Source organism: Danio rerio, chromosome 4, assembly GCF_052040795.2.
Source record: "Danio rerio strain M-AB ecotype USA chromosome 4, GRCz13ab, whole genome shotgun sequence".
Taxonomy (NCBI): domain Eukaryota; kingdom Metazoa; phylum Chordata; class Actinopteri; order Cypriniformes; family Danionidae; genus Danio; species Danio rerio.
The window spans coordinates 71,917,431-71,929,749 of record NC_141024.2 but is presented as its reverse complement, the minus strand read 5'-3'; the positions used below and the strand labels follow the sequence as shown (position 1 = coordinate 71,929,749).

General features: G+C 44.0%; 8 non-coding genes across 8 annotated transcripts; 2 read left to right on the top strand and 6 right to left on the bottom strand.

Annotated features, from left to right (window-relative positions):
• Positions 1-8,421: 8,421 nt before the first annotated feature.
• trnah-aug (transfer RNA histidin (anticodon AUG)) lies at positions 8,422-8,494 on the bottom strand. The gene has a single exon. It is a non-coding gene; the product is annotated as a tRNA-His (tRNA).
• A 302-nt stretch (positions 8,495-8,796) lies between these two features.
• Positions 8,797-8,868, top strand: trnae-cuc (transfer RNA glutamic acid (anticodon CUC)). Its single transcript has one exon. It is a non-coding gene; the product is annotated as a tRNA-Glu (tRNA).
• An 89-nt stretch (positions 8,869-8,957) lies between these two features.
• trnay-gua (transfer RNA tyrosine (anticodon GUA)) lies at positions 8,958-9,044 on the bottom strand. The gene is given in 2 exon segments: positions 8,958-8,993; positions 9,008-9,044. It is a non-coding gene; the product is annotated as a tRNA-Tyr (tRNA).
• Positions 9,045-9,132: 88 nt separating this feature from the next.
• Positions 9,133-9,204, bottom strand: trnae-uuc (transfer RNA glutamic acid (anticodon UUC)). Its single transcript has one exon. It is a non-coding gene; the product is annotated as a tRNA-Glu (tRNA).
• Positions 9,205-10,686: 1,482 nt separating this feature from the next.
• trnar-acg (transfer RNA arginine (anticodon ACG)) lies at positions 10,687-10,759 on the bottom strand. The gene has a single exon. It is a non-coding gene; the product is annotated as a tRNA-Arg (tRNA).
• Positions 10,760-11,061: 302 nt separating this feature from the next.
• trnae-cuc (transfer RNA glutamic acid (anticodon CUC)) lies at positions 11,062-11,133 on the top strand. The gene has a single exon. It is a non-coding gene; the product is annotated as a tRNA-Glu (tRNA).
• An 89-nt stretch (positions 11,134-11,222) lies between these two features.
• Positions 11,223-11,309, bottom strand: trnay-gua (transfer RNA tyrosine (anticodon GUA)). The gene is given in 2 exon segments: positions 11,223-11,258; positions 11,273-11,309. It is a non-coding gene; the product is annotated as a tRNA-Tyr (tRNA).
• Positions 11,310-11,397: 88 nt separating this feature from the next.
• trnae-uuc (transfer RNA glutamic acid (anticodon UUC)) lies at positions 11,398-11,469 on the bottom strand. Its single transcript has one exon. It is a non-coding gene; the product is annotated as a tRNA-Glu (tRNA).
• Between the last annotated feature and the right edge of the window lie 850 nt (positions 11,470-12,319).

Sequence of the window (12,319 nt, the reverse complement as noted above, 5' to 3'; positions counted from 1 at the left end):
GTTAAAGTCCACCATTTAATAATTTGGCAAATAATTCGACAACAGATGTCCATGTAAACACAGTCACAGTGTCCGCTGTGGTTGTGTGTTTTGATAGACACAAATAGACACTCCCACACCAAGCCTCTTTTCTTCCTCCGACACTCCCCCCTAAACAGAGCTGGACACGCCCACTTTTCTGACTTTTTCCAAAGTAGAGGTGTGAAAACACCCTGCTGAAACGAGGGGGTTTTATGGCCCTTTAAATCCAAGTCAGTCATATCTTAGACTTCAATAAAACTACCAATGAAACATATGAGGCATAATAGTTTAGTTGAGTTATTTACTATAAATAATATGCTGTACTAAACAGAAACACATTATAGTATATAACAGCAAAAACAAAAAATCCAATAAAAGCAGGTGTTACACATTTAAAATTCTGTAGTCATTTATATTAAAGAGAAATATTTTGACATAAGCATTAAGCATATTGTATATATATTTACAACTCTTTATTAATAAATTACACTACATAATGCAGTCATTTATAGTAGTACGTACTATAAATTACTAAAGTATTTTTGAGCACAACATTAGAAATTAAGTTATTGCATCTTAACATGTACTTCTCGAGGTATGGTCACGAGAAACCCTGCTTCAGAAATAACTCCTCTCCCTCAGTCATCTTTCCGTCAAGCAAGTTTCTCGTCTTAGCCTAATTTGGTTGGCGACGCCGCCGACCAAAGGGGGCAGTAACGCACCAGGAGCGGCATTCTTTATTTCCTTCTTTGCGGCTTACTCTGGATGCTCTTGTTTCCCCCACAGTGCAAACACATGCAGTATAAGGGAGTTAAAGTGAATATATATCAGACCTCCTAGTTTTTCGCATTTATTTGTGATTTTTTACGATAAAAATGACAGATTTTCTGGCGGTAATTCCCAGAAATTTGTAGACAATTAAATTAAATTATATATATATATATATATATATATATATATATATATATATATATATATATATATATATATATATATATATATGCGCCGAGCATGGCCACCGTGTTGCGAGCTCTGTATTTTGCACTGTCGTTAAATTTGCACTGACATTTTAGTTGCACTGTCTGTATTTTGCACTGTTGTTGTATTTACACTGTATCTGTATTTTGTACTGTCTGGAGCCAGCACCAAAGCTTTTCACTCATCATAGCACACGTGCTGCTGATGATGTGACAATAAAAGTGATTTGATTTAATTTGATTTTGATTTAGATTTCCCTTTCCGGAGCATCTGACATGTAACCCATTCAGGAAATGCGTTAGGGCTTCCCCTACCGTAATACACCTAAAACACCGATTGCTGTAAAACTTAACTCAGGGAAGCAATTTGGTATTGTCCCGTAAACTGCAGGGAAAGAGTTAAACGAAATCACTTATTGACTTCATGAACTCAATTCCAGTCATAGCAATGGCTCCATTTTTTTAGATGTTTTAGACGGCCAGCTAAAACCAGCCAACCAGCCTAGGCTGGTTTAAGCTGGATTTTTCATTAGGGCAATGACAGGCTGATGGCTGTATCTCAGAAATTAGAAATATTTCAAATAGGCACAATCCTTATGAATAAACTGCATAGTTGTAATCTAAACAACTACATTCAAAAGCCTCTACAGTAGATTATGTAGTCTAAGAGATGCAAAATCATCAACAGCTGCAGAATCATTACTTGTAAAAACGACAGTCCACAGAGTACTTCTATCTACAGGTTGCCTTGCAAATAAATTCTTTGTGAAGTAAAAAATATATTTATTTATAACTTTGATGACAGATTCTGTCACCTTTATTGTAGCTTTTGACATACAGAGAAAACCTTAACAGGATAACAATATTTTAACAGTCCTCTGAAGTAATCAAACGCCATACAGCTCGATTTTTCACTAGATTTTATTATTTACACAAAGTGTTTGGTCAACATCATTGCACACAGTAGTACATATGAAATGTGCTCAGTTCACTAAAGGAATACACAGAGCAGTCGGTCACAGCAAACGATGATCTGAGTGCGATCAGATAAATTCCGAAACTAAAAATAAGAATAAGAAACGTTTTAAAAGTAAGAAAAAAACGTATTTCGAATGGCTTTTTTTAGCAACAAATATTAATAACTTTCTTCCTCCGACATGGTCAGATACCGGATGTAGCTTCTGGAGGGCTGTTCTGACCGCAGCGTCATCTGGTGTTGATCAGTCACAGCGACGGAAGAACTGGAAATGGTAGTCAGTAAATAGAACTCCTGCATAGTTATGATCGGTGCTACAATCGGCCAAACCCTACAAGAAAACAATCATATTGTCACTATACAGATTTAAGTCATGCTGCTATTAAAAGCCTGTTTAACAAAGTTACTGTTTAATTATTCATACTTTTTTTTAACTTAGTCCCTTTATTAATCTGGGATCGCCACAGCGGAATGAACCATCAACTTATGCAGCATATCCCTGCTGAAAAATCCAGCTTAAACCAGCCTAGGCTGGTTGGCTGGTTTTAGCTGGTTGACCAGCCTGGTTTTAGAGGGGTTTTGGCCATTTCCAGGCTGGTTTCCACCCATTTCCAGCCTGGTCCTAGCTGGTCAGGCTGGAAAAAGACCAGCCAAATCCAGCCAAAACCAGCTCAACCAGCCTGGTTGAAGCTGGATATAGCTGGTTTTGGCTGGACTCCCAGCTTGGCTAGGCTGATCAAGCTGGTTTAAGCTGGTCATCTCCCAGCCTGACCAGCTAAGACCAGGCTGGAAACCAGCCTGGAAGTGGCCAAAACCCCTCTAAAACCAGGCTAGTCGACCAGCTAAAACCAGCCTAGGCTGGTTTAAGCTGGATTTTTCAGCAGGGATGTTTTACGCAGTGCATGCCCTTCCAGCTGCAACCCATCACTGGGGAACACACATACACTTTCATTCACACACATACACTACGGACAGTTTTAGCTTACCCAATTCACCTGTACCGCATGTCTTTGGACTTGAAACCGGAGGACATGCAAACTCCACACCGAAATGCCAACTGACCCTTCCGAGGCTTAACCCAGCGACCTTCTTGCTGTGAGGCGACAGCACTACCTACTGCGCCACTGCGTCGCCAGTTACTGTTAAATTAGACATATTAACATAGGAATACAGTCTGCACGATGTTTCAAGCTGTCAAGTCATACAGGTCTCAAACACGATTCCTGGAGGGCCTGGAGTTTTGTTCCAACCCTAATCAAACACAGCTGATCCAACTAATCAAGACTAATTGAGATTATCATGCAGGTGTGAGTCGGAGCTAAACTATGCAGAGCTGCGGCCCTCCAGGAATTGAGTTTGAGAGCATTGGGTGAAGTCATAGCTTAAGTCACAAGCCTTGAGGTTTGGTCCACTGGAGCGTTTCAAAGGACACAACACTACAACGCTTGGAACGGATTGTTGCCCACAGCCTTTTTAAAAATTTACATCATATTACATATGCGGTGGTGCTGTCGCCTTACAGCAAGAAGGTCGCTGGTTCGAGCCTTGGCTGGGTCAGTTGGCATTTCTGTCTGGAGTTTGCATGTTCTCTCCGTGTTGGCGTGGGTTTCCCTCACAGAGGAAAATGACGTACAGGTGAATTGGGTAAGCTAAATAGTCTGTAGTGTGTGTGTGGGTGTTTCCCAGTGATGGGTTGCAGGTGGAAGCGCATCTGCTGCGTTAAACATATGCTGGATAAGTTAGCGGTTCACTCCACTGTGGCAACCCCAGATTAATAAAGGGACTAAGCCGAAAAGAAAATGAATGGATGAATGTTACATATGCAGCCACCCTTACTTATGCTGCGTTCACACCAGACGCGGTACGTGCGTCAAGCATGAGTGATTTACATGTTAAGTCAATGCAAACGCGCGATACGCGCGAATGGCGTGGAGTGAATGATGCGAATTGCGCGAATGACACGGTACGAATAGTGCAATACGCGCGAGGCGAATTGAGCGTTTTGCCCGTTTGACGCGCTTAACGAGCGTTTCGCGTGAATCTCTCGAGTTCGAAAATCTGAACTTCAGCGGACATTCGGCTTCGATGCTGTCTCAACAGGGAATTAACAGTCAGAAGAAATTTGTTCTGAATAAACAAAGAGTGAATACATAGCGCGGGCGATTGGGTGCAAAATAAAACCCAGTGGGAATCAGACTGAAACAATAGTCCAGTGCAGATTTCTAGGGTCCACCTGTTAGTGCTAGCCTAAAACAGGGGTTCTCAATGTCTACATTAAAAAGGTCCAAATCTGATTTTTTTATTAAGGTCAAATGTATGAAACAATTGATATTACATAACTTGTTTTTAATAAACATCCGTAAGATGCAGCACGGTGGTGCAGTGGGTAGCACAATGGCCTCACTGCAAGAAGGTTACTGATTCAAGCTGGCTTGGGGCAAAATAAACACATACTTATTTATTCATTCAACTTTGAACTGTCTATTCTCTACATCAATACTTTCAGTGAGGCCGACATCTTCTTCCATTCAAATGATTGCTTTGCTGGAGTGTGTTAAAGCAGGCGTGCGCGCACGATTATTCAGCATGATCATGATTAGGCCCAGCCCTAACCAATTTGGAGCCCTAGGCAAGATTTCAGGTGAATTCCAGTCAATTCTACTGCTAGTGCCAACACAATCTCACGGCAATTCGTAACTTTTTCATTTAGTGGCTAATTCGTATGAATTCGTACGATCTAATTCGTACAATTTAGTACGATTTGCTTATCCCCCAATGACGGTTGAGGTTAGGGGTGGGGTCAGGTGCCACGCCTCCTTTTTAAAATCGTACCATTTCGTACGACTGAACTCATACGAATACGTACGAATTAGTCACTAAACTGGCAAAACGTAAAATACTTACGTTTTCTCGTGAGATCAGGCTGCTAGTGCACATATACTCAAAATAAACTTATTAGCTTTGTCTTGGACATTCTTTCATTTTAATAAAGCAAGTTTACATTCCAAATACTTAGAAAGAAGTTTTTGCAACTTTGAGACAAGGCGAAAAATATGCAGCGCTCATGCATTGTGAAACCTGCGTATGTTTTGCAAGTGGACAAAACTAAAAATTTATTTTAACTAAACATGCTATGAAGCAGAAAGGAAGGATGAAGAGTCAGGCAGGTAAGATTAAGCATAAAACAGCTCACAATTAAGGTCTAAAAAGACAACAGATTATTCTCATTCATTCGATCATTTATTTTCTTTTCGACTTAGTCCCTTTATTAATCAGGGGTCGCCACAGCAGAATGAACCGCCAAATTATCCAGCATATGTTTTACACAGCGGATGCCTTTCCAGCTAAAACACAATACTGGGAAACATCCATACACACTCATACCCCATAGCCAATTTAGTTCATCAATTCACCTATAGTTTTTGGACTGTGGAGGAAACTGGAACTCCCGGAGGAAACCCACGCCAACACGGTGAGAACGTGCAAACTCCACACAGAAACACCAAATGACCCAGCCGTAGCTCAAATCAGCGACCTTCTTGCTGTAAGGCGACAGACCTACCCACTGCGCCACCGTGCAGCCCACAGATAATTCTATAAAACATATTTTTTGTATCTTTTGGAATTGTTAAATTAAATTAATATTCTTGCAAAAGACTTTTTAAATGATCTTAATACATCACTCCAGTTGTGTCTTTGTGTTCCAATTAACACAAATTGGAACTTTTGAGGATAGGTCATGATCCTGGTCCTCAGTTCAAAAGACAGTGATGACATCAGCATGCAACTATGTATAATTCAGAATGAAACTTTGAGATGATTAATTATGCTATACACATATTCTTGCACTCTGTCATAGACTACATATAAATAGAACCAGAAATTAGTCATTATCAGATTCTCTCTTGCATATTCAACATGTAGGGCAGATATATACTGCTGCTCACAATCACAGAAGACACACATTGTGGTCACAGGCACCCCTAATTTCTCCGATGTCTGTCATCAAAATATTACCTGAACATTAGTTTTTACACAAAGTCAAACCTCATTCTATCTTTAAAAAGATTAATCCAGTGATTATCCATTCTGAATATTGACTGGATTTAAATATAACTCTTCATTAAATCCATTTGTGCTTATATTGACTTAATATAATATGCAACTCCAAGCAACATTATTACAACATTTTTGCTAAACCATCATTTAATTCCAGTAATTTTACACTCTCTTTATACTCTCCTAACCCTAACCCCCAAAATCAGAAGCTCATCTGGGATCTAGGATGAGTTTATTATACGAAACGCGTCCGTCAGTCAGCATGCATAATAGGCTACACTGATTCAGAAGCTGTGACAATCGACGCACATCTTTACGGTAAAGAAAGAGAATGCAGATGTTTTTATATTCAATTTAACACGCTTTCAAGCCAAAATAAAGCGGAAGCACAATTCTCTTGAACAGCTCTTGCAGTTCTATCTCATTTCAGATCGTTGTGTTGACGGTGCTTTCACTATTCATATAAAGATTAAACATATGGGGGAAGTATTGGAAAATGAAACGGGATGATAGCGGGATGTCATTACAAGAGTCACACAGGAAAACTTTGAATATTACGGAGTCCGGATTTTAGAAGCCCTGGCCTAAATCAAGCGCTGAGCGCATCTTTCTCTGGCTCAGAGCCAAAGCGCAAAACTTTGAATCTGAAAGTTATTTGCGGATATATTGACACCAATATAAACAACAAAACAATATCGCCAGTATGTATTAACATCATCCCTACGATATGAATATACAATTCAAGTAAATAAGCTCTTACCTTTTTTGTTTTCTTTCTACATGTTGGTAGAAGACAAATTATCGCTGATTTTGAAGACAGTCCTAGACCTAGCCACGCATTGTGTGCTTTATGGCTATTTCTGGTATGTTTAAGGTGAAGACGTGACACTGCTACCTGCAGGTGCGTTGGCGTAAATAAATGTTGACATGCAGCCAGAGAGATCGCTAAAATATTGTTATAGTTTCATGCTGTTATTTATCAATTTTTAATATCTTTATTTGTGTTATGAATGATGTGGACTCGACTGTACTCGTAATATTTTCCGAGTCTAAAATGTCCAAGTCCGAGTCAAGTCCGAGTAAAAGTTTCCCCAAGTACGTGACAAGTCCGAGTCCAATCAAAACTGGACTCAAGTCCGGACTCGAGTTCGAGTCCAAGTTTGAGTACCCCAACGCTAATTTTTATGGCGAGAGGTTGTGTGGATGGGATGCTCTCACAGGATTCCTGACAGTCCCTCCACAGAAGACCTGAGATCCAGGGTCGGAGACTCTCTCCTCTCCAAGAGGAGGTTAAAAGCAATGGTTTCTTTTATGTCTTTGTGTCAGAGCACTTAGGTGTTGCTGCAGCTCAGAGATCTACAAGTGGAGGAGATTACACTGCAAGTTGGCTGGCTGACCTCTAAGTGGTAAGCACTTATGCCACAAGTAGGCTGGGTTTGCGATTGATGTAGCTGTAGTAGACAGTCATAAAAATAAAGAAAATAGAAACTGGTTACTCTGAGGTTGTGTTTAGGGTTGGGCTAGGTGTAAAATTGAATACAAAACAGCAGATTACTGTGAGGTTGGCCCTGGGGCTGGGGTAGGTGTGATATTAGTAAAATGCAATAGGTTGTATTCTGTGCCATGTACAGGACATTGAATAAATGAAAACCACATGGAGGTTTGTTACTGTGAGGTTGGGTTTAGAGTTGGGGGTAAGTTTGGAGGTCCATAAAACGCAGCAGGAAACTTTGAGCTTGGGTTTAGGATTGGGGTAGGTTTGACATTCAAACATAATAGGCTGGACGCAGTGTCTTGTAGGAGACGTTAAATGAATGAAACTCCAGGAGGTTTGTACAGCCCACTTGGCGCTTAAGTTTCACACACTTGGAGCTGACCAGGCCATTTGGAGCAGGCTCCGATTTCTATTTATACCTTTCTCAGTCAGGTAACTTCCTTTTCAGTAGTATGAGCATCTGCACTGTGTGGCATATTTGCAGACATATAACAGAGACTGAAGCATTGCTCACACTTGTCTGAGATGGTCATTTTGACTGGAACCTTGTTTGGGGTTGGCACTTTGTTTTTGAATCTTGTCTGCTTTTACGTACGTGTATCTGTGCTGCAGTAGAACGCCTTAGCCTCACAGCAAACATTTTGGTCTACAAGCTGTCACTGGCGTCTTCAAAGGAGACTGGCTGTACTGCTTTATTCTGGAAGTCCCGAGGGATGTACAGGACCAAGACATGAGAGCAGTTGGGGCAGCCTTTGAAACCAGGGGAGCACCCCACGGGCTCTGTGCTGGCGGCCCCAGAAACTCGATTCACTCCAGAGTAGAACCGAACAACTCCGGCAGGGGCAAACGGCGACCGCAGTGCACAGACTGACAGCAAGGCAAAAAGTCCAGAGCGAGCCAGCCAGGAGTCGAACCTAGAATCTTCTGATCCATAGTCAGACGCGTTATCCATTGCGCCACTGGCCCAGTCTCTCTCTGCACTGCTCAAGAGCACCCTGCTCCGATAGGAGGACACGGTTCGGTCAAGATGGAGTTCCTTCGACGCATGCTGTGCTTTGTTATCATGACAAGTTGTGGTGCCGATAGGATGCTCTTACACAGAGCATGTGACAGTCCCTCCCTAGAAGAACTGTGATCCAGGCTCTGAGACTTTCTCCTCTCCAGGAGGAGGTTACAAGCGTTAGAGCTATTTTTGTCAGAGCAGGCAGCTGCAGCACACCTGGCTGGAGGCCCACAGCCAGGCTTGAGGGCAAGCTCTTGCCAGCCCTTCCCTGGTGGTCTAGTGGTTAGGATTCGGCGCTCTCACCGCCGCGGCCTGGGTTCGATTCCCGGTCAGGGAACTTTCTTTTCACCTCCATGGTAAACCTCGAGCTGTAGCGCCTAGCATGACTTGGCAAAGGCAAGAAAGCAGGGCTGAGCGCAAAAGGCCTCCTTCGAGCCGGAGTCGAACCAGCGACCTAAGGATTGCCAACATCCCACCTACAGTCCTCCGCTCTACCAACTGAGCTATCGAAGGCTTACGAGGCACTTATGCAACAACACCCTACAAGGTCGCTGCAGTCCGACTGCTGGCCGAAAAGGACAGAAGCAAAAGCACTCAAGCCTTCCCATACCGGGAGTCGAACCCGGGCCGCCTGGGTGAAAACCAGGAATCCTGACCGCTAGACCATATGGGAACTGCCACTTTTGAGACCCAGTCTTGGCACAAACTCCAGTTCTTTCTGACCGCCCGCACTTCCCTGCTCCGCTTGCTCAAGTGCCACTCATACACTCACGCACGTTCTCATGCACAGTTTCTTAGTTTCCATAACCTACAATCTTCTGATCCATCGTCACAAGCGTTATCCTTTGTGCCACCGGCGCTCTGTTCAGCACCTTGTTAGCAAACTGCTTGAAGCAAGGACAAGGCTTTGTCAACCCGGAGTTCCTTCACCACACGTTCTGCTTTGTTTTTATGGCGAGAGGTTGTGTGGATGGGATGCTCTCACAGGATTCCTGACAGTCCCTCCACAGAAGACCTGAGATCCAGGGTCGGAGACTCTCTCCTCTCCAAGAGGAGGTTAAAAGCAATGGTTTCTTTTATGTCTTTGTGTCAGAGCACTTAGGTGTTGCTGCAGCTCAGAGATCTACAAGTGGAGGAGATTACACTGCAAGTTGGCTGGCTGACCTCTAAGTGGTAAGCACTTATGCCACAAGTAGGCTGGGTTTGCGATTGATGTAGCTGTAGTAGACAGTCATAAAAATAAAGAAAATAGAAACTGGTTACTCTGAGGTTGTGTTTAGGGTTGGGCTAGGTGTAAAATTGAATACAAAACAGCAGATTACTGTGAGGTTGGCCCTGGGGCTGGGGTAGGTGTGATATTAGTAAAATGCAATAGGTTGTATTCTGTGCCATGTACAGGACATTGAATAAATGAAAACCACATGGAGGTTTGTTACTGTGAGGTTGGGTTTAGAGTTGGGGGTAAGTTTGGAGGTCCATAAAACGCAGCAGGAAACTTTGAGCTTGGGTTTAGGATTGGGGTAGGTTTGACATTCAAACATAATAGGCTGGACGCAGTGTCTTGTAGGAGACGTTAAATGAATGAAACTCCAGGAGGTTTGTACAGCCCACTTGGCGCTGAAGTTTCACACACTTGGAGCTGACCAGGCCATTTGGAGCAGGCTCCGATTTCTATTTATACCTTTCTCAGTCAGGTAACTTCCTTTTCAGTAGTATGAGCATCTGCACTGTGTGGCATATTTGCAGACATATAACAGAGACTGAAGCATTGCTCACACTTGTCTGAGATGGTCATTTTGACTGGAACCTTATTTGGGGTTGGCACTTTGTTTTTGAATCTTGTCTGCTTTTACGTACGTGTATCTGTGCTGCAGTAGAACGCCTTAGCCTCACAGCAAACATTTTGGTCTACAAGCTGTCACTGGCGTCTTCAAAAGAGACTGGCTGTACTGCTTTATTCTGGAAGTCCCGAGGGATGTACAGGACCAAGACATGAGAGCAGTTGGGGCAGCCTTTGAAACCAGGGGAGCACCCCACGGGCTCTGTGCTGGCGGCCCCAGAAACTCGATTCACTCCAGAGTAGAACCGAACAACTCCGGCAGGGGCAAACGGCGACCGCAGTGCACTGACTGACAGCAAGGCAAAAAGTCCAGAGCAGGCCAGCCAGGAGTCGAACCTAGAATCTTCTGATCCGTAGTCAGACGCGTTATCCATTGCGCCACTGGCCCAGTCTCTCTCTGCACTGCTCAAGAGCACCCTGCTCCGATAGGAGGACACGGTTCGGTCAAGATGGAGTTCCTTCGACGCATGCTGTGCTTTGTTATCATGACAAGTTGTGGTGCCGATAGGATGCTCTTACACAGAGCATGTGACAGTCCCTCCCTAGAAGAACTGTGATCCAGGCTCTGAGACTTTCTCCTCTCCAGGAGGAGGTTACAAGCGTTAGAGCTATTTTTGTCAGAGCAGGCAGCTGCAGCACACCTGGCTGGAGGCCCACAGCCAGGCTTGAGGGCAAGCTCCTGCCAGCCCTTCCCTGGTGGTCTAGTGGTTAGGATTCGGCGCTCTCACCGCCGCGGCCCGGGTTCGATTCCCGGTCAGGGAACTTTCTTTTCACCTCCATGGTAAACCTCGAGCTGTAGCGCCTAGCATGACTTGGCAAAGGCAAGAAAGCAGGGCTGAGCGCAAAAGGCCTCCTTCGAGCCGGAGTCGAACCAGCGACCTATGGATTGCCAACATCCCACCTACAGTCCTCCGCTCTACCAACTGAGCTATCGAAGGCTTACGAGGCACTTACGCAACAACACCCTACAAGGTCGCTGCAGTCCGACTGCTGGCCGAAAAGGACAGAAGCAAAAGCACTCAAGCCTTCCCATACCGGGAGTCGAACCCGGGCCGCTTGGGTGAAAACCAGGAATCCTGACCGCTAGACCATATGGGAACTGCCACTTTTGAGACCCAGTCTTGGCACAAACTCCAGTTCTTTCTGACCGCCCGCACTTCCCTGCTCCGCTTGCTCAAGTGCCACTCATACACTCACGCACGTTCTCATGCACAGTTTCTTAGTTTCCGTAACCTACAATCTTCTGATCCATCGTCACAAGCGTTATCCTTTGTGCCACCGGCGCTCTGTTCAGCACCTTGTTAGCAAACTGCTTGAAGCAAGGACAAGGCTTTGTCAACCCGGAGTTCCTTCACCACACGTTCTGCTTTGTTTTTATGGCGAGAGGTTGTGTGGATGGGATGCTCTCACAGGATTCCTGACAGTCCCTCCACAGAAGACCTGAGATCCAGGGTCGGAGACTCTCTCCTCTCCAAGAGGAGGTTAAAAGCAATGGTTTCTTTTATGTCTTTGTGTCAGAGCACTTAGGTGTTGCTGCAGCTCAGAGATCTACAAGTGGAGGAGATTACACTGCAAGTTGGCTGGCTGACCTCTAAGTGGTAAGCACTTATGCCACAAGTAGGCTGGGTTTGCGATTGATGTAGCTGTAGTAGACAGTCATAAAAATAAAGAAAATAGAAACTGGTTACTCTGAGGTTGTGTTTAGGGTTGGGCTAGGTGTAAAATTGAATACAAAACAGCAGATTACTGTGAGGTTGGCCCTGGGGCTGGGGTAGGTGTGATATTAGTAAAATGCAATAGGTTGTATTCTGTGCCATGTACAGGACATTGAATAAATGAAAACCACATGGAGGTTTGTTACTGTGAGGTTGGGTTTAGAGTTGGGGGTAAGTTTGGAGGTCCATAAAACGCAGCAGGAAACTTTGAGCTTGGGTTTAGGATTGGGGTA